At 35.6% G+C, this 25,858-nt stretch overlaps 1 protein-coding gene across 8 annotated transcripts in view; it reads right to left on the bottom strand.

The window, feature by feature from the left end:
* LOC134743219 (3',5'-cyclic-AMP phosphodiesterase) overlaps window positions 1–25,858 on the bottom strand; it is a 597,682-nt gene that overhangs the window by 308,702 nt on the left and 263,122 nt on the right. The gene's annotated exons all lie outside the window — the stretch shown is intronic.

Below are 25,858 nucleotides of genomic sequence, written 5' to 3'. Positions count from 1 at the left end.
TGCCCGCGGCTTCGTCTGCGTAGAAGCCACTAAAAGCCCTATTGTCACCCCTTCGGGTTCAATTTCTAAAAGTATTTTTCCCCTCACTAGCTCCTTTAAAACAAGCGGGGAAAAACGCATTTTATCCACTAGTCGGGAAAGTAATTTGTAGTAATTTGTATTTGTAATTTGTACCTTGGATGGAGCGTGTTTAAGTAGCTTGACAGATAACAAAACGTAAAACGCTCATAATAATGATTCGTTTGATATTAATTATCATTAAACAAATGGTTTGAGAATCTAATAAAAAATACCAAATTTACCTTTATTTAATGATTGTATTGTAACCTTAAAGTTCCATAAGAAACGTTTGCTTTTAATAATGATGTTAAATATAATTTTGAACGCACAAGTTGAGTCGATGCAATTTCAAAACGCATCATTGACATGTCATACGTTAGAAATGTCAACATTGTCAACAAAATTTTTACTTAAAAACTTCTTACGTAAAAATACAGTATTTCCAGAGTTTTTTGTTATAATATCGTAAAAAATGAGTGATTTCAGTGATGAAGATGATCTAACGCCTGTGGATGTTGCACTTTCCTCGCTATAGTGAGGTGAAAAGTTTTGTGTTACACACGGGTGCAAATGTATTTAACTTCTCGTGTGTTGAAACACTTGCTACGCTCAGGATTCTATTTTAGAACCACTCGCTTCGCTCGTGGTTCAACTATAGAATCCTTTCGCTTGCTCGTGTTTCAATTCCACACTCGCGGGTAAAATACAACTTTGCACCCTTGTATAACAAATAACTATTCTCAGTTGAGCTCTACTACGAGACACTTAAAAAATATAAGTAACGGCTCGATTCGAACAATGCTTATAATGCTTATATGGTGACATTACTTTAACTAAAAAACGTCACTTCACTGAACGATTGGTAATCGTACCGGATTCGAACAATACTTAAGTTAATGAGTAAATATAAGTTATATTAAGTTTTAAGTATTGTTCGAATCCAACCGTAGGTATGTTTCAAACTTCCAGGTCCTAATGTTTTCAATGGTTTTATTTGTGCGTTATCAATAGGCTTAATGACATTTTTTTATTAAAAGTATTAATCGATCAGGTCCTTACGAGCGAGCTAAACTCCGTCTCCCATAGAGATAACTAATTACGATGCATTTAGGATTTTTTGTTAATAATGAAAAGGGTAAAAACAGGTAATGAGACAAACGATAGTAAGGACAGCTTATTAGTTGTTGTTATTTAGGCTAAGCTTAGCCTGCCCATAAAGATCACCAATTAGGATGCATTTTGGATTCCTTATCTTAGTTTACTAATCCGACCGTCACAAAGACAATGGACGGCAATAAACTTTACCTGAGCTAACCTTTTTTTTTCAACACCCTAATTTTTAAGTGCTATGCTATTGGTCATCACTTTTATGATATCGCCTGACCGTCTGCAAGACGTTTAAACGATTTTTGCCCTTAAGGTGATTCACAGGGAATGTTCCCGATGGTACAAAAACGGTCTAGTCACAAGTAGCAGCTGCTTAAAAATCTAATATTATTTTAAACAAATACTGTTTGTATACTGTTTATAAAATGATAGCGCCGTAACTGTTGGCTAGACTTCGCCGTGCAAGTAAAAAAAATGCGCTTCCTCCTCAGATCATATAAAAAAACAAATCCTGATCAAATTCAGAACCAGTTATTATAATCAGAATGAGCCTCCTGTTGGCAGAAGTAACTTCAAATGCAAGGGATTTAGAAATTAAGTACTAAAAATAAAACGACACGATGGGAAAACACTAATAATTACAAATGCTTATTTCACATAATTTTATAGCAGATTTTTTTAAAGCAAAGTGCGTGTGTATTTGACAATTGAAGTAGATGTTGCTGTACGGTGGCATAGGTATTTTCCAGCGCCATAAAATAAACATCACCTGTCAAATTCGAAGCAGTTTCTTGTACATTACGATATCTCTGTAATGTCAATTAATTAAATGTTATTTTATTTACTAACTCCATCTATATGTACTTGAATTATGGTTTTTATTTCTTAGCCACTATAATGCTGTAAATCAATAGAAAACTAAATTAACAACAGCGTCCCCTAGCGGTGCACCACGAACTTGCCTTGTTTCGGAGCCGACTACAGTCCACCCGCGCCGCCTCCGGACGGCGCGCATTTCAGCTGTAACTACTCGATCTCGCGTTTTCCGAGGGCGGGTGGCGCCGGTCGTCGTCTCAGCAGCGCCCTCTTCGGTTTCAGCGATTGGAAACATGGTGCCGGATTATATTAGAAAGTTGTTTCCAGAAAAATGTAGATGACACTGTTTTATCACATTTTTGTTTTTTTTAGGAACCTTTATCTATTTTTTTTTGTTGTTATAACATAATAAAGTAGCAATAACGATGACAAAAAGCTAATAATGAGATAAAAACAATTTAAGATTAAAAAATAATAATATTGTTAGTTTAAGCAAGAATCTAGCCAGATAAATACTGCCATTCGCAAACTTATTCTATTTTATATACGTTTAAATTAACAAATGCAAACTACGGTATTTTTTTCTTAAATATGTAGCTGCATATGAATATCGCACCATCTAATCGTGTTTGAAACTAGTAGCTTCTCAAATGGTTATTTAGGCCTATCGGTATAGGCACTCGACTGATTCGACTGAGTTCACGATTGATCAATAATGATTGTATGTGATTGGGACATATTAATAGGAGTATGACTATTCCCTAAACCAATTTATTACCTCGCTAACAATATTGTTTACGATCGAGCCTTGGGAATACTTGACATCGACTTAACCGAGCACCGAGCCATTAGTACCTTAGTCAGCCACGATTAATGAAGTGAGAGTATATGTTATACTTTTTACTTTTTTAGGGTTCCGTACCCAAAGGATAAAAATGGGACCCTATTACTAAGACTCCGCTGTCCGTCTGTCTGTCTGACCGTTTGTCCGTCTGTCCGTCTGTCTGTCACCAGGCTGTATCTCATGAACCGTGATAGCTAGACAGTTGAAATTTTCACAAATGATGTATTTCTGTTGCCGCTATAACAACAAATATTAAAAAGTAAGGAACCCTCGGTGCGCGAGTCCGACTCGCACTTGGCCGGTTTTTTCACTATTTGTCGGAGTAGCCGAATTAGGTGACAGCTAGTCATCGTTGTACTATTTTCACGATTTGTTTCCACCAGTAAGGAATATTACGCGAAACTTTGCGTAGGTGGCGCGACTACCACAATCTGTGGGTCTATCGCGAAACAAGAAAATAGAAGTTTCGTTATCTAACATCTCTGTCCCTCTCGCATATTCGAGCGATGGAAAGGCAGAAATTTCGGATTAGCGTTTCCCGGTTGGTCCTCTGTAAACAAACTGCCTTGATCCATCAATGTCATATTTTATTATCTCTGAAAACTTGTTAAAAACCTGTTAAAGGTACAGTATGTATAAGTTACTCCATGGTTTACTAAAAAGGCTAGTGCTGCACTCTGGTGGCAGAACATTGCAGTAATATCCCCTATTATTTTATAGCAATTTGGTGGGGTAGATTCCTTGCATTCGTATACATGTTTCTCAGTTATGTATTATTTTTGTTATTATAAAAATATAGCTATCACTAAAACACCGTGAAATATTGTGAAATTAAAATTTAGACGTTGACGAATGATGATATATGAAGCCAATTGAGCATAAAAAATTTGGTGTCTTTTTTTAATAATTATTCAGATTTCCAGGTATGTGCATGCAGAACATTACACTCATATTGCTGAATGTATAAATATATATAAAAGGAATATTTCTAAAAGTCGTTAGATATGCATGAAGAGCATTTGGATTTACACAGGCGCAGTCAACCAATACGAACTGAATTCGTTTCGCAAGAAACATACCTATAGACAGCTTTAGACGAATTTTAGCTTGAATTATCTTGTTTTAAATATACACGGTGTTTCATGACCCACTGAAAACCTAAAAACAGTTTGTTCAGAATCGATAGGAGAATCGATTGCGCTATATTTTAATGGGGGTAATTTTTTTATTTTGTTTTTATTACTTTTACATGCTCAGTCTACAAGTTTGTAATGCAACATTATCAATAACTAGCATTTGACACGTTATTTGTCAATGAGCAACACCCTTAACTGGCCGTTGGTAAACCTTATCTCGTTGCAGTGAGGTATGCAAATGGTCAGTTAACAGTGTTTACGATGGTAACTAGCAATTGTTTGATGTCACTAAAACGACGAAGTATTTTGTGTAGAATTACCAGTTGAATAGAATTGTTAAGAAAACTAAACAACGAATATTTTTTTAAATATTTATCGGATTAAGAGGCCGGTGTCGAAAAGTCGCAAAAATGTAAAATTGATAGATTTAGTCTGTGAAATTGTAGACCTTTTGTTACCTAATTGAAATAACAAGAACTGGTTTCTATTAGCACGTCTTCTTATCTTGCCTTTTATTAGATCAATTTTTTGAAAACAGACTCACTAAATTAGTAATGTTTTTTTTTTTGATGGACGTTTAGGTAAACGCGCGTAAAGCACAGATTTTGTCGCTCTTATTTGTAAATTTTGTAAAGTTTGCACTACTAAAAATGGTAAATTTGTATTACACATATTCTGTACTTGACCTTTATCAGATTACATTTTTGTTATATGACTTAAGAGTTCGAGGAAATGAAAGTTAAACGAATTCAATTTTCTCCAGAAATGACCTCAAAACAAGTGACAATTTCTCAAAAAATCTACATATATTCGACGTAATTTTGATACTTAAACAATCTACAACATTTGCTGAAACTATTCTTATACATCAATTTGTATAATTTACCACCATCATTTTTTGATGAATTTTTAAAAACTGCCCCTTCACTTCATACATTACCGGTGACGCACGCTCGCGACCTCATTATTAAAAGGCAAGATGAGAAGACGTGCTAATAGAAACCAATACTTATTATTTAGATATTACGTAACAAAAAGTGTATAATTTCAATGATTAAATCTATCAATTTTACATTTTTGCTCCAAAATCGACACCGGCCTCTTAAAGAATAAATACTCAAGATGAGTTTAAAATAAAAAAATCTGTTGGGGTGTCTCAGCTAGGTTTTCACTGGCTCAACACCGTGTATACAACCAGAAACAGTCCATCATCACAATGTAAAAAACCGGCCAAGTGAGAGTCGGACTCGCGTTCCGAGGGTTCCGTACATTACACAATTTAAACAATGTATTTTTTATGTAAAACGTGAGTTGGGTCGGATCAAAAACTAAGTAATTAAGTCCGACTCACGCTTGACTGCACATTTCTAATAGGTTTTTCTGTGATCTATAGGTAAAGATCTATTTTGTGTATTTTTTTTCAAAATTTTAGACCCAGTAGTTTCGGAGATAAAGGGGGGGAATGGTAATTTTTTGCCTATTTTCTTGAATAACTTCTAAACTGTTTATCCTAAAATTCTAAAACTTTATTTTTTAATTTTCTCATTTACCCCCCAAAAGTGGCCCCCGTGTTTAAAATTCATTTGTTCACGTTATATATTCGTCTTTGGGTCACAAACTTACATATGTATACCAAATTTCAACTTAATTGGTCCAGTAGTTTCGGAGCAAATAGGCTGTGACTGACGGACAGAAAGACAGACAGACAGACAGACGCACGAGTGACCCTATAAGGGTTCCGTTTTTTCCTTTTGAGGTACGGAACCCTAAAAATAATTAATACCGCCTCTGAGCGTAAGCAGGCAACTTTATGTATTATGCTAAATTCACAGGATGGTTGTAGAACAAACATTTCTAGTTCCACTTTATTTAATGTCTACTCTTTATTATCAGACTGTAGTCAGAAAAACTATTGCAAATTTATAATGCCTACTACTAACGATATGAAGTGATTCTAAACCAAGAACTTACGATGGAGTAGAGAAGATCTTGATTACAAGTTTCTAACGTGATCCACTTAAATTAGATTTATATACATAATAAAATAGAAAATCCCATTAGAAATTACGAAGGGGATACATTGTTTTCGATTTCAGCAGGTTTGTATATTAGAGAAATTACTAATCTGGATTCAGGCCTACGACTAATAAAATTATTATTTTTTCTATCTGGATAAATGGCTGCTAATCTATGTAAGTAAATAAATAGAAAAATGAATCTCACAATCCTACTGTGGCGAATCCCTCGTATATTTACAAGCTTTGGGAGGTTCTGATAAAAAGTGATTTGGGTGAATGGTTTTAATGGTTATTTCGTTTTAATGAAATTAACATATTAACACCATTTTTGACTAATCTCTTACAAGAGACAGCTCTCTAGAGCAGACGACATACCACCTAACACCTTAACATCTTCACCACACACCTTCACACACCTTCCAACACCTAATAACACCTAACTATGGATATAGGTTCCTTTCCAACTACTATCGCAGTGAATCTGATATGAATTCTCAGCAACGTGAATAGCAATGTTGTCTATTTACCATCAAGCAGGGAACGGGCTCGGTTGCTATAAATCTATATGGTATACAAAAGCACATATGATGGGGCATTTTCTATGAAAAGGGACCTTATTGTCGATGGCGCTTACGCCGCACAGCGTCGCGCGGCATTGTATTTATATCGGAGCATCGTTTATAATGAAGTAAGCGCCATCGACAATAAGGTCCCTTTTTATAGAAAATACCACATATTATATTTAAAACAATCAAATTAACGTACTGCGTAGGTACTCCTCATACGCTGCATAATAATGTTGCAACAGCATGCTGACTACCATTATTCGTGGCATTTATTATTTATGTCATAAAAGATACTTATGTCTTCTTCTTTAACACGTTGTACGAACATTAAAAAAAAATTACAAAAACGTGCATGATTATTAATATAATAGAGTCGCATTCAACAAGCGAATTAAATATATCCTGTTGATTGCTACATACCCAGGTTACTATTAAGTGATATTTATAGTTTATTCGTTAATAATGGGCTCAGAAAATGAGGTCAAGTCTCGAGGTTGGCAAAAAACTCAGATTTTCCTACAAAAATGATATTAGTAAGAGTTGGTCTAATGATATTAATGAAGGATTGATTGATTACAAACTGATACGGAGTCTGTGCCGATGATTAATAACTTTACCCTAAAAACTAGCTCATCAAGCACTAGTTGTCAACAAGACAAATGAGTCGAAAAATATATTTTCAAATAGTTCGCAAGTTTCTTGTTGGAGCATTTTTTTCTCGTTAGGGACGAAATAAGATGTGGAAATTTTTACAAACTTTTCCGTCAGCTTTGCAAAAGTTAAATTAAATATTTTTCGCACTTCTTTAGGTCCTTAACTTAAAAACGATTTATCAAAATTTCAGCATAATTATTTTGTTGCTTTTTATACTGTAGCTTGTAGGCACAAACCAATATAGATAGATAGATAGATAGATAGATTTATTTATTGGTATTGATTATACATTGTCAACATATATTTAGGTACGTATATTTACTATAAATAAGCTACAATTTTCTAAGTATTAGGTCACTGATAGTGTTTTAAATTATAGTATGGATTGTAACACTGAAATTAAAACTATAATTTTATTAATATTAGAAACGTTTCTATTCTACAAAGTGGATAGGTTTTGCTAGTCTCGTGACTATCAGTACATGAGTATGCGATAGGTACTACGAGTACGTCAAGTTAAGAAAGAGAGATCCACATCGAACAAGCACCAACTTCTTTTGAAATAGGTGAAGTAAATTGTACCACGTTAAACACAATTTTAGTATTTTCACCACCAGTCTCATTTCTCTATTTCCAAATAAACAATATTAATAGCAACCTCATTGAACTTCATACTTTTGTCACCCTTTCTTGCTACTTTATTATCTAACTAAAAATAACAACTAAAACGCACTCCCGTTTCAACAACGTTTCATTGCCAGATTTCTAATCCATATTTGTGTGATTCACTTTTTATCGTTCACATTTAATTTAAAAACTGACGCACAATTTTTAATTCATTGAAAACACAACACATGATCACTCCACTCGTGATAATAGCGACTCAAGTACACTTTCTCGATATTTTAATATGAATCGACGTTTATATCGGTCGCATCGTCGCGTGGACTGCGTCCGAGTGTTGGCGCGTAAACCACCTAGCGCCGGAACATATTCTAAATCGTCGTCGTGGATACGATGACAACTGGATATGTACATTTTTATGAATACACCTTGTCATGAAAAAATATTGACTAAGATATCTCACTGTCTGCCAGTGACGGGAGTGACTCAATAACAGAACGACGAAAATACATATTTATTTATAAATCGGTCGGCTCAAACAATAAACAACTGAAACGGAACTATACCTTTACCTTAGCTGAAGTCTCGGGAATATACTAATGGGTAGTGAAAATATTTAGATCAGTACGGTTTCACTCACTATTATTTTTAGTCGCTTTTAAAATAATAGTGAGTGAAACCGTACTGATCTAAATATTTTGAAATATGTCTAACGATAGTTTAATTTCGATTATTGCAAACCTTTACGGTGGGGTAGTGAAAACTTTATGGCTGAGCACGTATTTGTCAGCCTGAATCCTTCTTTAGTTCAAGTTCTATTAAGTAAACAAGCCTATTTATAAATTAAGCATTATTCAGTTGTATGTCATGGTTGGATCAAGAAATCTACTCACGAACTGCAAGTATAATGATGCCCTAATTATAAATATAATTTAATTGTTACAAGTCGAATCAAAAAGTACTGCGCAAGGTATTCTTTTGTAGCTGTTAACCTTAAAGGGATATTAATTAATTACATTCTTACAGACACTTTTCTTATTATTTTAAAGACGTGCTCTAATTTAACATAATAATGCCTATTGCCTACAAGAAAGTTTACACTAGCATTGGATAATACGTCACACAAGTAATACAATAATACGATACAGACGTAACGTAAGCGACACTACAAAAAATTTCAGGACCAATCTGTATTATCAAAAGTTATGTATTTGAAATGTAAATTCACCTATGCTTGCTTGCTCTTTAGTCATTGGGCATAATCTGGCTTACAATAATTATTTTTTTAAGATTTTAAAACATTTCCTGCAGCGTTGATACTCGCATAACCCGGTCTCGTACACACTGTTATTAAATGAATTTGAAATAAAGACTGAAAATTGTAGTCGACAAAGTATAAAATACAAGATAAATAAATATATTTACCTAAATAAAGTTAAGCAAGTTTCTTGAGCAATTTCTAGGGGTTCAAAATATACTTACGAAAAAGTACCACATGACATTAGTAGTTCTACGCTTTAATGTAATAATAATTAATATCGGAGTGTTTACGTTCAAGACGGGAATAGATTGTGGCAGAGTTTCAAATATGTCGCTCTGTCCCAAAGCGCGCAAGGGACATTCGTGTCAAATTATTCGCACCTGCATTCAGAGAAGCTTTACGAGTAACTAATTGTGATTAGATAAAAGAAAAAATAAAAGAGTGGCTATTGTGACAATTGCTAATCAAACACGGAAGGAGATATACGAGTAGATATAGGTAATCACTGCTCTAGCTATTTTTAAATTGTCGTACTACGTAATATTAAAACTTGTGTTAGAGATTATACATTATAAAAACTCTACGAGCTTAATATTATACGTTATGAGTATGGTATGAATATGGTAGCCATTCTGAATAAGAAGGCATTATTCGCAAAAATATTGTCCCAATGCATTTAAAATTAAACAAACATAAAAACTTTAGCCGTTATGATTAACACGGACTTGAAACTAAAAAAAAAATTGGCTAACGCCATAGTAAAAGTAATTCAGCTATGACGCTGTCATCTATGAACAAAAATATGACAGTTCCGAACAACTGACAGGCCAATATCGTCCGGCGGACAGGTAATGGGTGGGGCCATTCAGAATCACCTAAAAAATATAAATGAATATGGATATGAATACTGTTTGTTTTTTCTTTAGGTATTGCTTTAGTGAAGGGCATGATATTTTCACGAGCGCAATTAACATTATAGAGCTGGGATACTCGTAGCAATCTAGTCGTTACCGAGCTCGGGAGAGTAGAGTTCTCAAGTGAGACAGTATAACTGTGATCTGTGATTACGCCTACTCTTGCTGGATCTCAAGTTCACATTATGTTGGGCCAACTGAACTCAATCGCGCAACTATTAAGAGGAATAGAATGGTGGCCTGGAGAGTTAAACACTTTGTCGACACAGGAATAAAGCCGTTACACAGGACTAAACTCGGCCTGCGTACTGCGTATAATTAATCGAATTAAAAATTAAAACGGGAAGTGTAGTCAAACAATATACCTTTCATGTATAGGTACGCCAGTTCCGTTGCTCACTTCGTCGGAAACAAGGTAAAGAACGAAATAATCGAATCGTAAATTTACAGCTGTCAAACTACCATACTACCATACTAAGTTGAGTTTCACAACGTCACTTTCCCTCCAGGGTCCACAATTTTTTTCCAGCCTATATACATGGACCCTGAAAAGGGTGTAGCACAATAGGACGTTTACAATATCACAAGTTCACTTATTAGATATTAATATGACTTACACTTAGGTACTAATCTACTACACAAACACCGGTCCTATGACAAGTCTTTTACCGTGTACGCTGTCAAATTATGGAATTCCTTGCCGTCTTCTCTTCGAAAGTGTCAGTCGGTAAGGCGAACTTAAAAAAGCTATGGCTTTCGGACGGAACTTCGGAACTAAAAGATGTGTGCGGTTAGGTAGTTTATCATATGTATTATATCGTATAGAACGTATTATATATTATGTATTATATATTATAACTATACATGACTGTTAATATATTTGTTTTATTTTACATAAAGGAACAGGTTTTATTTTACATTTAGGAAACTAAATATTTTCTTTTATGCCGTTTAGTACAGCTTTGATGTCTACCGTTCACCAACTCTCCCTCAATTGCTTACTTACGTTACTTTCGCATTTATAATTTTCCAGCTTATACTTATTTTAGAAAAATATTTTCTTGGAATTTAGATCATTCTTTAAATGTTCAAAACTTGGTTTGAATTGGTACTTGTACAAGTACACAGGAACTTACGAGGTAAAATTTATACATATATTTAAGTAGGTACCTTGGAAATAAAATACACAATAAACGTAGACTGTAACCCCCTTATTCATAAAACTTTATGGGCCTGATTTAGTTAAATTATATTTTATCCCTTTCTTACAAATACGTAAGTCAAAATGTCAGATAAAGACAAACGATTCATAGCTAATAACGTCATTAAGTATTTAATATTTATTTATACACAGTAAACAAAGTTATTTAACGACTAATTCGCTTTACGTTTTTCACCGTCATGAGTTACATATAGATATAGTACATAAACTTTGCAGAATCACAGTATCTACGAACCTAATTAAAAGCCACTGTAGATTACCTTTCGTCAGTGCTAAGCCACGTAACGAGACCGGCCCTGGGACCTATTAAGCCGTATCAAAGTTTTCAGTAAATCAAGATAATACCTCATTCCTGAAACCGGAATTTTCTATCGAGCTAACTTTAACCTGTTTTTGGTAGGAGTCTGCCCTGGCAAATATATACGTTATTTTCCGTGAGTTTTTTTTTAATGAAATCTGTCCTTGGTTAAAATGGGTAAGCATTCAATATAAAAACTACAATTTTGCGATGGCCCCCTTCTAATACACAGAGTAAAAAGCAGGGGGAAATCTTATATTGGAAAAGTACTGAATTCACTATTTCAGCCGAGAAAAACCTTCGGGGTGGGGTCAAAAGATAACGCGTAATATTTATTCATAACATGGGGACAGAAAACACAGGCATCATAGCAAATTTTATATTATTCTTTCGTTTATGGCACAATATGAAACAGGTTTTGTTCCAAAATGTATATTTCATATATATATTTTTTTCTATTTATTATTTAGGGACTTAAACCAGTTACATGATTATGCCAGCCCCATTGTACCTTATACTAGTATTTTTACATGTCTACTTATGGGATAGTATTGTACCGTTTGAAAAAATCATATAAAACTAGCTTTTAACACCATTAATTTGATGATTTCCAAAACAAATTTAGCCGTTAGTCATTAAGTCACAACTAAATGAATATATTAATAACAGCAAAATCTAAGCTCAGTTGAGTGTGACAATTATATTACCTCGTTATAGCAAAATGTAACTAACGTATCAACTACTTTTTGCTAAAACCACAAAATATATTTCTGAATAACATTTCTCGCTTTGAGAGCAAAGTTGTGAAAAGCTTTAAGCCTCCCGTTTTCTTGCATCCTGTTATTTAGGGGTTTAGTGCGTCAAGTGACATTTGTTAAAATTCAACTTATCTAATACCGAAAATATTAACGGTTTTAGTCAAAAGGGAGACCCGTTTATTTTAAGGACGATAGTTAACTTATAACTTAGCCTATAAAAAAAGTTTTGTTATACATTTTTCTAATGCCATTTTCAACTGTCATTATTTAGCTGTCATCCTGCGAATTTTCTGCTGACGTCATTATTTAAAAAAAATACGGCCGATCTAAAGTTATTTTCTAAAGCTTGTAGATAGATTCTTGATAGTGAAGAAATTGGAACAACTGCTGTAATTAAATATCTTCATAACCTAGACATCTATAAAGCTGATCCTCAATACTTTTTGACAAGATTTGTAACTGTGGACGAGACGTGATTGTACTACTACAACACGCCAGAAGCAGAGGCAACAGTAATCGAAGGAGTGGGTTCATGCTGTAGCCCCGCCTTTAAAAAAAAGGCAAGGTGATTTTGTCGGCCAATAACATCAGGGCGTTAGTATTTGGGATGCAAAAGCAGTAATAGTGGTTACCTATCCTGAGAAGGACGTCATTACGCTCGTTATAAATTCTACTATTATTGCAAACTCTTACGCCTTTATTAAATCACATTTAGAAACGGGTCTATCGCGAATTTATTTTGTTACCTTTATTTACCGACGTTTCGACACAGGTTTCACTGGTCGTGGTCGCGGCTAACTGACGTCCCAGCAAAATGTCAAAACAGAGATTTGTGTGACTACCCCACGAAAAGTGCATTTAAAGTTCGAGGTAGACATCACATTTTCAAACCACCCACTACACATAAAAGTTAATTATTGTCAATAGTCCGACACACAACACTCACAACATCCGCGCACACATCCGAAGATAGATCCCTTGGCTTTAACTGCTTGGCTTTGGCTTTTTTTTTGCTGGGACGTCAGTTAGCCGCGACCACGACCAGTGAAACCTGTGTCGAAACGTCGGTAAATAAAGGTAACAAAATAAATTCGCGATAGACCCGTTTCTAAATGTGATTTAATATGTGTCCAAACCGCGAAAGTTTTAAATGTTATCTTACGCCTTTGACGCGAGGATTAAAGGATCTTCCACTAGGATTATTCACGCGTCCAGACGTCACAAAAATCGATGGCCTATAGGCCATGGCCTATATATAGGCCTATGGCCTATATATATGGCCTGGGATATTCACAACTCTGTGGGTTTTAAATATTGCACCACCCAACCCATTCACTCGATTTAGCACCATCGGACTTCCACATGTTCTCTACTATTAAAAAAAACATATGAGTGGTAAGAAATATTCACATGTCGTCGAGGTCCGGGCTGAGGTGGAAGGTTTGGCCATGTATTTTAAAGGCTTGGAGGAAAACATATTCAAAAATGTTGTAATGGCCTTAGAACTCAGATGTTATGTGCATTGAGCTCGTGAAGACTACATAGAGTAATGAAAAATGTTAAAAAAATCTTTGGATTTGTTTTCATACTTAGGCCGCGAACTTTTCAATCAGCCCTCGTACAATATGCCCTATAGGTACTCTCATGTCGGTTCTGTATGTTCGGGTAAGAAATGGGTAGGATAAATTTAAATTATTTGTGACAAGAAACATTATGCTTTGAAACTTTTTTTGGTGTTCTTATAGTGTGTAGAAAAAAGGTATACCCCAATGCTATGTTTATTATTATTTCAATGTCAATTCAACGAGAATAAATAAACTATTCAGCAAAATAAATATTCCCAGACATAAGTACAACTTTAGCAGTACTACTGTTTTATCAAATAAGAACTTATAGTAGTCTAAATTACTCAATGTTTTTATACAAACCATAATTATTTAATTTATAGTAATTCAACGATTTGTCTCAATTCAAATATTTTACTTGATTAATACGTAACTACAAATATATTTTTTTCCTATTTTATCGTGCTCACAATATAAAGAACTCCACGTATCTATGTCAAAATCATAAATCGTGAAAATATCAGTAAATATCGCTATAGAAAAATCTGATGCTGTTTTAAAATTCGTCGAAATAAACGTTGTGCTGTCAACCAGCTGTCAACAGCAATCATATGGCAACAGGCAACGAATGTTTGTGAATGGGCAGCATCGAAACAGTAATTGGCATCAAAGGGTGATTTCCTATTCCAGAGATTGTTCAATTTCCTGCCGATCATATTTGCACTGTCGACTAAATACAAATCTTACCTTTTAAAATCGGTTCAAAGGAAAGTTTCAGTTTAAATGCGCTCTAAGATTACATATAGTTATTATATATGGTCTCTCCCACACTTCTCTACGGCTGTCAAAGCTGGACTCTAAATAAAGAAATAACACATAAATTACAGGTATTTCAACGAGCAGCAGAACGGAGTATGTTGGGACTAAAAATACGAGACAAGGTTAAAAATACAGAAATAAGAAAAAAGACCAAGCTGATAGACGTAGCTGACTTAGCCTGCAGGCTAAAATGGCGCTGGGCAGGTCACATCGCCCGCGCGCACGACGGCCGCTGGAGCGAGCGCATACTGCACTGGTGGTTCGTGATAGACGAGTCGCGGCGCAGGGCCCGCAAGGGCCACCCGCGCAGACGCTGGAGAGACGACATCGAGGAGTTCGCCGGCGGCACCTGGACTAGACTCGCGCAAGATAGGAAATTGTGGTCATGCATGGAGGAGGCCTTTACCCAGAATTGGGTCCCCAAAAACTTTAGTTAATTTTATTTTTATATTTTACGTTTTAAAATAATTAGTACTTATTTGTTATAATTTATTTTAATTATTTTGCAATTTTAACTTTATATTCCTATTGCAATTCTTGATGTACTGATTAAATAATATTACTAATATTCATTCTTAGTAAGTACATAACATAATTTAATGTAAATTTTAATATGCTTATATAATGAAATACATAACTATAATAATTTATTTCAAAACTTAACAACTATGTTTATTTACACGAATAAATTAAAAGCAAAATGAAAATAAAGATGCTTGAATAAATTATAATCTAAAGTAATTGATAATTCTCAAAGTAAAACTATGCAAAAGTACCTATATAAAATGTTTAATCATTAAATTGTTTTAAATGTGTAATTATTAATTTGTACATAGATTGTATAAAAAAAAAAAAAGGAATCAATAATATTTAGAAAAATTGCATGATATAATATAAGTAGATAAGTTATGATTAAGTAGCTTTAGGTAATTGATGATAATCGATTTTATAAAATTTCTTTTAATTTTTCTTTTGGTTGTAATTGTTTTGCCTAAATTTTATGTTTTTGTGGGAATAAATGGCTTTATTATTATTATTATTATTTATGGTTCTTGGTTTTTCTCGGCATTCTATGAAATACCGGTGTAATGAGATGCACGGGCCGAAGCCAAGTGCATCTCATAATAAAATTATTCACTACATGAATTTTGTGTGTTTTCGGCTCGGTTATAGTTTGATCCTGGTGGTGGTAAGGTAACTGAAGTAGAAGGGAGTTGCAAATCGTTCTGAAGAAACTTTCTGACTATGCGGCATGTGTTTAAAATAACTGCTTTCTGCATAAGTAAATATGAATATGGTGATATCGATAGGGTTTTTATTGAGGTGTGTAGTTGTTGTGGGATGACACCTGTAGTAGACAAAACAATGGGTACTATGGTAACGTTGGTTAACTTCCACATTCTACCTATTTCATCTTTCAAATCTGTGTATTTGGTAAGTTTTTCAGCTATTGTATTTTGTATGTTGTGAGTGTTCGGGATTGCTATGTCAATTAAAAGGGCTGTTTTGTTTGTTTTGTCTACTACAGTGATATCTGGCCTATTGTAGTGTGTGGTTCGGTCTGTTAAGATAGCTCTGTCAAAATACATCTTGTAAGCGTGGTTTTCTAAGACATTGTCAGGGGTGTATTTGTAGTAAGGAACGGCTGGTTGGGTTATCAAGTTATATTTTATCGCAAGTTTCTGGTGGACTATGTTGGCTACCTGGTCGTGTCTGTACTTATAATCGGTTTGTACTATTGCTCTGCATGCTCCGGTAATATGTTGTATAGTTTCTCCTGGACTATTGCACTTCCTGCATGAATCTATGACTCTATTTTTCATAATGAATTTTTGATAGTTACGGGTCTCCATTACTTGGTCCTGTATAGCCATTATAAACCCCTCGGTTTCTGGGAAGAGCTCGCCACGATTTAGCCATGCGTTCGACGCCACTTTGTCGACATTAGGTTGGCTTAAATCATGGTAGTGTCTTCCATGTAGGGATTTCGCGCTCCATGCGGCTATTTTTGTTTTATTATCAATAATTTCTTCGGATTTTTGGGTAGTTTTTTCTTTTAAGTTTAAAGGTGTAAATTTCTGGTCATTCTGTTCTATGGCATTGTGTATTGAGGAAGAATTCGATTTTTGATGAAAATATGCTCTCATTGCTGTAATCTGTTTGTTGTGGAGATTCGTAACATCAATAATTCCCCTGCCACCCTCCTTTCTAGGCAGGGTTAGTCGTTGTATGCAAGATCTGGGGTGGTGTTTCCTAAATTTAGTCATGGTGGTATTTATAGTACGCTGAAAGTTTTTCAGTTCTGATTTGCTCCATCTAATTATGCCAAACGAATAAGTTAGGATGGGTACTGCATAAGTATTTATTGCTTTGATGGTATTTCGTGAATTTAGTTGGGTTTTGAGTATAGAGTTAAGTCGGTGCTTGAATTGTACTTTTAGTTTGCTTTTTGTTTCATTATGGTGGATCAGTTGTGATTGCAAGTAACCTAAGTATTTGTAGCCAGTTTTATCATCTAACGGATCTATTGTGTCTCCTGTTTCTAATGTATAGGTATGCCTGTAATTTCTTCCTGCTTTAACACTGTTTGTCTTACATTTATCGATCCCAAATTGCATCTGAATATCTCTCGAGAATATTTCAGTTAAGTTAGCCAGTTGCTCAAGCTCGGGTTCATTTGCGGCGTATAATTTAATATCATCCATATAAAGTAAATGGTTCAAACGTATTTCGTCTTTGTCTGTCTGTCCGTCTCCGTCATTAGTATAAGATTCAAACTTGAGAGGGTGTCCTGTGTCGGTGTTGTTTAAAATGTTAGATAGAGGGTTGAGCGCGAGGCAGAACCAGAGAGGGCTAAGTGCATCTCCCTGGAAAATGCCTCGTTGTATTTGAATATGGTCGGTTTCTACTGTTCCAGTTGGTGTGTTTAGTCTTAGTCGGGTAGTCCAATTATGCATAGTTGCTTGTAGGAATTGAATAATTTGTGGATGAATTTTGTATATTTCTAGAACTTTAATTAACCATGAATGAGGTACAGAGTCATAAGCCTTTCTGTAATCAATATACATTGTATATAGGTCAGATTTAGATTTGTATACTTGGTTTAGGATTATAGAGTCTATGACTAATTGCTCTTTGCAGCCTTGGCTCAGTTTTCTGCAACCTTTTTGTTGTTCGGCGAGTATGTTGTGGGTGTGGATGTGTTTGTAAATGAGCTCAGAAATGCAACTTGTAATTATTTTATAAACGGTTTGTAGACATGTAATGGGTCTATATTTAGCGGGGTTTTTTGGATCACTATGGTCTTTGGGGAGCATATATGTTGTACCTGCTGTAATAAATGCCGGGATAGTGTCTGGGTGTAAAATAAAGTTATTTATGTGGTTGTGCAAGTAGGGGTGGATTACAGTGAACTTCTTATACCAATAGCTGTGAATGTGGTCAGACCCCGGCGCTTTCCAATTATGTAAATTACGAATTACCTGTTGAAATATGTCTATCGGGATAATTTCAAATTCCATTTCTTGTATATGAGTGTTACTCGCTGTTTGTGTCTCGATCCATTCTGCCTGGTTATTGTGCTCTATAGGGTTTTGCCAAATATCTGCCCAAAACTTGTGCAATTGTTCTGTATTAGGGCCATTGTAGGAAGTGGGATTATTTTGTATATTTGTATTGTTAGTATTAGATGTAAGTTCTCGATAAAACTGCTTTTCGTTATTGATAAATTGTATATTTTGTTCTTTTCGGAGCGTGCATGCTTTGTATCTATGAAGGCGACTGCAGGTGACAGCTAGTTTCTGTTTAAGTGTGTCCAGAAATTGTATTAATTGTGTATTAATTCCTTCGTGCGTGGAGTGGACTTCGTATTGTTGTTTAATTCTTTCTACTTGCATAGTAAGAGCCCTGCTTGTATTACCGTTAATATATTGTGTCAACCTGCCTATTTTAATTCTCAGATCTTTAATTCTCTTTTCTAATCGATGTTCCCAACTTGGTTTCTTCTTCCTACGGGGTTGGTGTGATGAAGCAGGAGGTATAAGATGGAGTTTTGCTCCGTTAGCTTTAGCGGCTGTCCAGCCTGCGCAGTAAGTTACAGTTTGGAGGGTAAGAAAATCCGTATCTTTATTGATATGTTCTGGAAGGATTATGTCATTAATATAAGCAACTATTTTAGATAATTTCTTGGATGGTTTTTGCTTGGGAATGTAAGGTCGGTTAGTGGGTTCTATATCTGAGAAGTGTCCAAGTGCTTCTGAGAATATTTCTTCTATTTCAGAGCTTCTATCTAACTCGAATTGTTGTTGGGATGTATTACCTAAATGTGTGTTTGTACTAGTTTGAAAACTATTTAGGTTTTGGCTGTCGTTAAGAAATTCATTATTAAATAGTTGTGTATCCAGGGTGTTATTAAGGTCATTCCCTCTGTCTGCTTGTCGGTCAGTTGTTAATTCGTCCTCTACTTCTTGTCTGATTTCATTTAGCCTGTCATCAGTAATATATTTGTTGTATATTATTGTTCTTCTTTGGTCAGCTATTCTTTGTTCACTCAAATGGGCGAGCATCGGAAACTTGGTAATGAACTGTTCATGGAGTGGTTTTCGGTATGCTGTTCTATTGGTTTCTAGGCGTGTTATCTGTAAGTAAAGTCTAATTATTGCTTCATTATGTTCGTTCGACCATCTCATGCGGGTTTGTGTATTGTGAGTAGGTGTGTTTAGGGATATGCTCGTTGCTTGTGTACCAGATAATGTTTGGGTGCTATTATGTGTCTCTATATCAGCTTGTAATTTTTGTAAATCTTCTTTAACTTCAGCGTGAATTTGGTCTACTCTACTTTGGGGTATCATTTTAAGACGTTCTATTGCGCGTTTTTGGTCTCCTATTCTCTGCCGGCTGACCTTCATATTGGGATATTTCTCTAAGAATTTTACGTGCAACGGCTCCAGATAGTTCCTTCTATCAGTGTCCAGTGATGTGATATGAAGGTAAGTGCGTATTATGAACTCGTTCATTTCAGATGTCCATTTATTACGCTTAGAAGTTTCAACCTCGGTGGGTGCAGTGTCGATATCCTCATGTAAGAGGGCATCCTGCACAACATCCTCGGTGTTGCTACTAGACAAGGTGGACTTAGATCTAGTCATATAAGAGGGGCGAGTTGATGGGATGGAAGAGAATAATGATTCTGTATCATCGCCCGAATCGGCTGTAGCTTCGACACCGGTAGCCCGCCTGCTCAGCTCCCGATGACCGGCTGTAGTATCTTGATTGACGCGGGCCCGCCTGCTCAACTCCGCGCCACCGGCAGTTCGCATACTGAGGCATCCAGTACCGGCTCCAGATGCGCCCCGGCGACCCCCGGGCAGCGACCGTAAATTGTACCTGCAATTCTTACCTGCTTCCATTTTATCGAAGGTTGGGACCGTTAGTTTGGGAAGTATTTTAGCTAGATGTTGTGCTAATTTTATTGGTTCAGCCGTAAAAACGGGTGTGGTCAAGGTGTTGTAGACCAGTTATAATAGTTCTTCTACCCGTAAGCCCCCCCACCACGACAAGGTGGTCCCACAGGGGGGTTATTATTATTATTATTATATATATTATTATGACAGATACGCTGATTCGCCTAAACGTTCGTCTATCCCAGATTCCCAGTCTATATTTAATAAACAATCAGCATACACAATATGCTCTGTCCGTTCGCATGCGACGTTATACTACTAAGGCAGTCACGTGTAAAATGGTAATTCGCTCTCGGCATCCCTTCTGCGATGCTATTTAAATAATGCTTTAGCTTGTTGTGGGCCACACATATTTTACGCTGCGCAAGTAGTATGATATGAACACACGCGGCTTCTTTAAAAAGTTAACCTTTATCTTTCACAAGAAAGAAATGAATATCTAAATGAACAGAACCGCGGTAATGAAGCAATTTTAACGCCCTCCTGAGCCTAGTCGATAGTGATGTATTAGTTTGTAAATAAAATAAAGAAACTACTCTATGAATACTTTAGACCGAGGAACCTACCAAAGGTACTTTTTGGGGATGCGTACCCAGAGGGTTAAAAACCCTATTACTAACTCTGTTCGTCTGACTGCCACCAGGCTGTATCTCATGAACCGTGATAGGTAGATAGTTGAAATTTTCACAGATAATGTATTTCTGTTGCCGTTATAACAACAAATACTAAAGAGTACGGTACCTTCGGTGGGCGAGTCCGACTCGCACTTGTCCGGTTTTTTCATCACTTAGCTCAGTATTTGAATTTGAACAGATCGAGCATTCCCTGGGTTCTGTTTATAGTCACTTAGGCACATGAAGGCCTCTTTATAATTGTGTTAAACATACAGATTTTTTTGTGCAATTAGTAGTACTATATATCTCACTGTTTTTAATGACCCGCCGTTCCCAATTCCCCCACTCTCCTCTACTTCAATAATAATTTTCTAAGTAAAAAATAGCGAAATAATTATGTGTGGGGCGAAACACGGTGACAAAGTATCCGCCGGACGATATCGGCCTGTCAGTTGATCGGAACTGTCAAATTTGATATTTCCATCTGGCCAGATAGGAAAAAAAAAAAAGTTCCATCTGACAGGCCGATATCGTCCGGCGGACTGATAGTCAGTGGGCCCCTTTACATGACTTTCATTTCTTTTGTTTTCTGCAAGGGAAATATGTACTTAATCTTTGTATTTGGCAAAGAAAAGCATAGAGTAGAATGGCAGAACTGAATAGCTTTTCCCTACAGTGAAATGTAAACATACAAGCTACTCGTAATAGATTGTTGCAAATACCGTGGTGTGTGTTTCAACAACTGCAATGTTGTAGGGCACTAAAGTAGTTTCACGATTCCGTACTTCCCATAACTTACATTCAAGTCTATCTTACTTATCATGGATCACAATAGATTTATCAGTATTAAATAAATGCCTAAATCTAAATTGGACACAATAACTTTGGGAACAAATCAAATTATTCTATTAAATATTCTTGATTAGTGTTTTCAAAGTAGTCGCACTACTATACATATATACATTATAAACTGAAATAGATATAATAGATGATATCTATTTCAGTTTGTGATCCTAAATTGGAAATAGAATTTCAAATTCATTTAAACAGTTAGCACCATTGCTTCCTGGGCATCTACTCTATACGAGAGTAGGCCAAAACATTTCATGTTTACAATATAGTATTCCTTCTCACCCTACGACCAGCCCCAACCCTGGATTACTCTCCTATTTAACTTAACTACCGCACATATAACACATTTCCGGTGACATATGGAGTGTGTTTAAGCCTCCGTAATTAAGGCTTAATGAGATCACATTTAAACAAATTGAATGTAGGTATACTATTTTTATTTTTAAACAACTATGCGGTTAACTTTCGGTAAAAATATTTTTACTTTTAAGTAATGAGATTTCTATTCAAATAGAAATGTGACATTACACACAGCATGACATGACATTCTTACTTATTGTTAGGACGCAGCAAAAGTACTAAAGTATGGATTACCAAACATTACGATTAAATAAAATAGGACGCAATAGATACCTAAGTATAGAATCACACGGCTGTTTCGCCAGTTTTTTCGTGAATCTATCTGGCACAGCGGCAGTGACGTATGTAAGCCCAAAATAATACGAAAAAACCTTTATGTAATCAAATTGGGACATTTTCATTGACCGGGTCAAGGCACACGTTATCTGCGATAACATTGAGATATGGTCCCGTCATCGGAGACGTTCGGGTGAAAGCATTCTACCAAACGAAGGCAAAAACAGCCGAAGACCGAGATCACGGCACAAAAGGCGAGGTCATTCGGAATGAGCATTCACGTGGCCGCCATTGTTGTGCTAATGTTCAGGACAGGCCACTGTTCAAACGATGAGAGCCTCTCATGAATATTAACTGATATTGTCTTGGTGGCTAGTCTAAGCTGAAAACAATCTAGGTAGGTACAAATAAATACAATTATGAACAACCGATGGTACGTCGCGTTGTACCAAGTAGGATTAATTCGAAGAACTTAAGATTTACATCACGGATTTTCAATAAAATATGTACCGCTTCCATCCGAAGCCCGAAGGTAAGCCCCCCCTTAGAGTCACGGAGTGCCCTTTAATGCCGAATATAATTCATAAAAGAAACAAATCCAGGGAAAAACGAACCATTCAATCCCTGTTAAAGACTTGCAAAAATATAATGAAATTTACAAAATAATAGTGTAGTATAAATATGAACTTTGGCATTTGAAACTTTTTTTACCTCACGGGATACATATCAATTTACAAAATAAAAAATATTGGATTTACAATCAGTATGTAGCAGGAATCATTGAGAATGCTAAGGGTAATTGGGAACGCTGTCGTTTCCTTAGTTCCTAATTAGCCCAATTGAATAATATCAATCAGAATGAGTATTTTGAAAGCAGATACTATATAAAAGATAACAACAAAATTTGGAGTTTTCAACTCCAAAAACTCCATGCTTACATCTATCATGACATATGATAAAAATTATAACAAGTTGAAAATATTTTGTTCGATTAATCGTGACCACATGTGCGTAGCCTCCGAATCTTAAGGGGCCCACTGACTATCAGTCCGCCGGACGACATCGGCCTGTCAGTTGTTCGGAACTGTCAAATTTTTGTTCTAACTGACAGGCAGATATCGTCCGGCGGACTGAATTGATAGTCAGTGGGCCCCTTTACAGTCACTTAGGCACATGAAGGCCTCTTTATGTTTTTAAAACATACACACGATTTTTTTGTGCAATTAGTAGTAGGTGCTATAATCTCACTGTTTTTAATTACCCGTCGTTCCCAATTCCCCCATTCTCCTCTACTTCAATAATTTCGCTATTTTTTCTAAGTACATAGTTATAAATATTTAAATTATAGAGGTTCCTCGTCGCTAATCGGTGTGGGGCGAAACACTTGGAGCCTTATTGAATATATTGAAATACTTCTTTTTATCGATGTTAAGCTCAAAGTATGGGTCTATACAATCCACATTGTTAGAATTCAAGCAGCTTTTGAATATTTGCCGGGAACCAAGATACTGAGAGATATGTATCCCTATTTTTAGTGTAAATTTCATTCGACAGCGTGACGTGACGTACGCGTTTGCGTTAAACGTCATTTTGTATGGGATTTTGAGTTTCCAAAACGTCCCGCTTGGCGCGCTGTTCAAAACCCCATACAAAAATAGACATAACGCAAACGCGAACGCTCGTCACGCTATCGAATGAAATTTACACTAGGGGTTCTGATTTCTGATGACAATTGTGAGCTTGACATACACTAAACTTAATACGGTATCTCGCTAAGCATAACTTTAGTCTTATTTCAATTAAGTAGGTACATTCGAATTTGTCACTGGTGTGGAAACTTATTATGCGTTCGACACTGTGTTTTGTGACAGCCGCTATTAAGTACCCGTTATTGGAGAACAGTTTCAAACCAATCAGTTTCAAACCAATAAGTCCAATAATAATTTACTGTGCCAACTCTGTATTATGATGTCTTTCATATTTGGCGATATTATATTTAGATTGATTGAAATTGCAATTTCTATCTGTGACCAGTTTTTCGTTTATGATAAAAGCTTTCATTTTTTAAATTATGGCTTTTGTTTATGAACATGGATTTGCTTTACAATTCTGTCACAGTATGTATGTATGGATTATACAAGTATTATAAGGTATCAATTTAAAAGGATTAAAAGAACAATATAAATATAAGCCTTTGACGATACCTTGCATAATTATCCAGTTGTAGACAGTGGGACGTGTCAAAAAAATTATTTGAACATATACACTGCAAAAGCATTATCCTCCTATCTTCATGTCGTGGAAAATATGGGCGAGAGTGGTTGTTAAATTGAGCTCTATGCCCGCGGTTTCAAGCGCAAGGTGTGTATTACAACCGTAACATAATAAAAAACAAAATACTTTACATCATAGAAAACCTAATTTATTAATATATTCTCAAGTATTACATGGCAGTAAACCTACTTGTGCCATATGAGGTCGTTTTAACGGACTGTAAGCATGTAATATAAGTCAGTAAGGTAGCTTTTGATAACAAGGACAAATGTAGGCCCTCAATTACTTAATAAATAGACTACATATACTAGTGTGCGCATGATATAATAGCTAACTACGCTATTATACCATGCGCAATAACTCGAAATAACCTACTGGTAAATTGGTTTGAACTTTGAAGTGCGGCTGTAATGATTTCGACGAGTTTTCCAATATATTTAAGGCAATCGACTTGTTTACCTACCTTACCGTTTCCATATTGTTTTTAACCCAAAAGCATTAATCTTCTTAATGGGGTTGGTAACTGTCAAAGGTTTGCAGAGATGGCGCCATCATAGCTTGCCCCTTTTTCTATGAGATTTGGCTTAAAGGGCTGGCATCCAGGGCATTACAAAAATTTGACACAATTATAGGGATTGACAGGGCAAGCTATGCTGGCGCCATCTACTAAATATTTCGACCGGCCAACCCCATTATAATAAATTAGTCCAGATAAAGTTGAAAATATGTCATTTAAAACTACTTTGCGAAAATAAATTATAATCGGACTTTAAATTCATCATTTTAATTAAAGATAGTTTTCACGGCGGTTGAGCTTCCACTGTTCGGATTTCATTTTCCCGGTTGTTGCGAGACTTTGAGCTTGATGTTTGCGGTTCTAAGTGCAGAAGAGTTCATCAGAGACTAGTCACTTGTATCTTTAACTAAAATTTAGTATCTATTGTGATATAAAATAAGAACATCTTACAATCGCTTGCACTAATCTTAATTATACATGCTATTTTAGTTGTAAAGATAGTTGTTCATGAGATTACAGCAGCTTTAGGTTAACTTTTAAATCTGGTAGGTATCGTGCAAACAATATTCGCGCACTACCTAGTAACTACTGTGAAAAACAGGGTATTTACCATGTATATTTGTTTTAAAGAGTTCCTGATATTTCGGCACAGTTGCGCAGCTCAAATATTTAGGAGTAACTGACGTGCTGCGAGTTTTATAGTATCGTTTTTCACGTAGTTACAATGTAAAAGACCACGTGAGCTTGAAACCGAATATTCGCATCAGAATCCATGCTAGTGCAATTCGGGTTTCCTCGCAGTATTTTCCAACCTAAACCTACGTTCCAAGTAAAAGTCCAA

The sequence above is a fragment of the Cydia strobilella genome, chromosome 7, assembly GCF_947568885.1.
Source record: "Cydia strobilella chromosome 7, ilCydStro3.1, whole genome shotgun sequence".
NCBI lineage: Eukaryota > Metazoa > Arthropoda > Insecta > Lepidoptera > Tortricidae > Cydia > Cydia strobilella.
The sequence above is the reverse complement of the archived record's forward strand: the minus strand, read 5'-3'. Positions and strand labels throughout refer to the sequence as shown.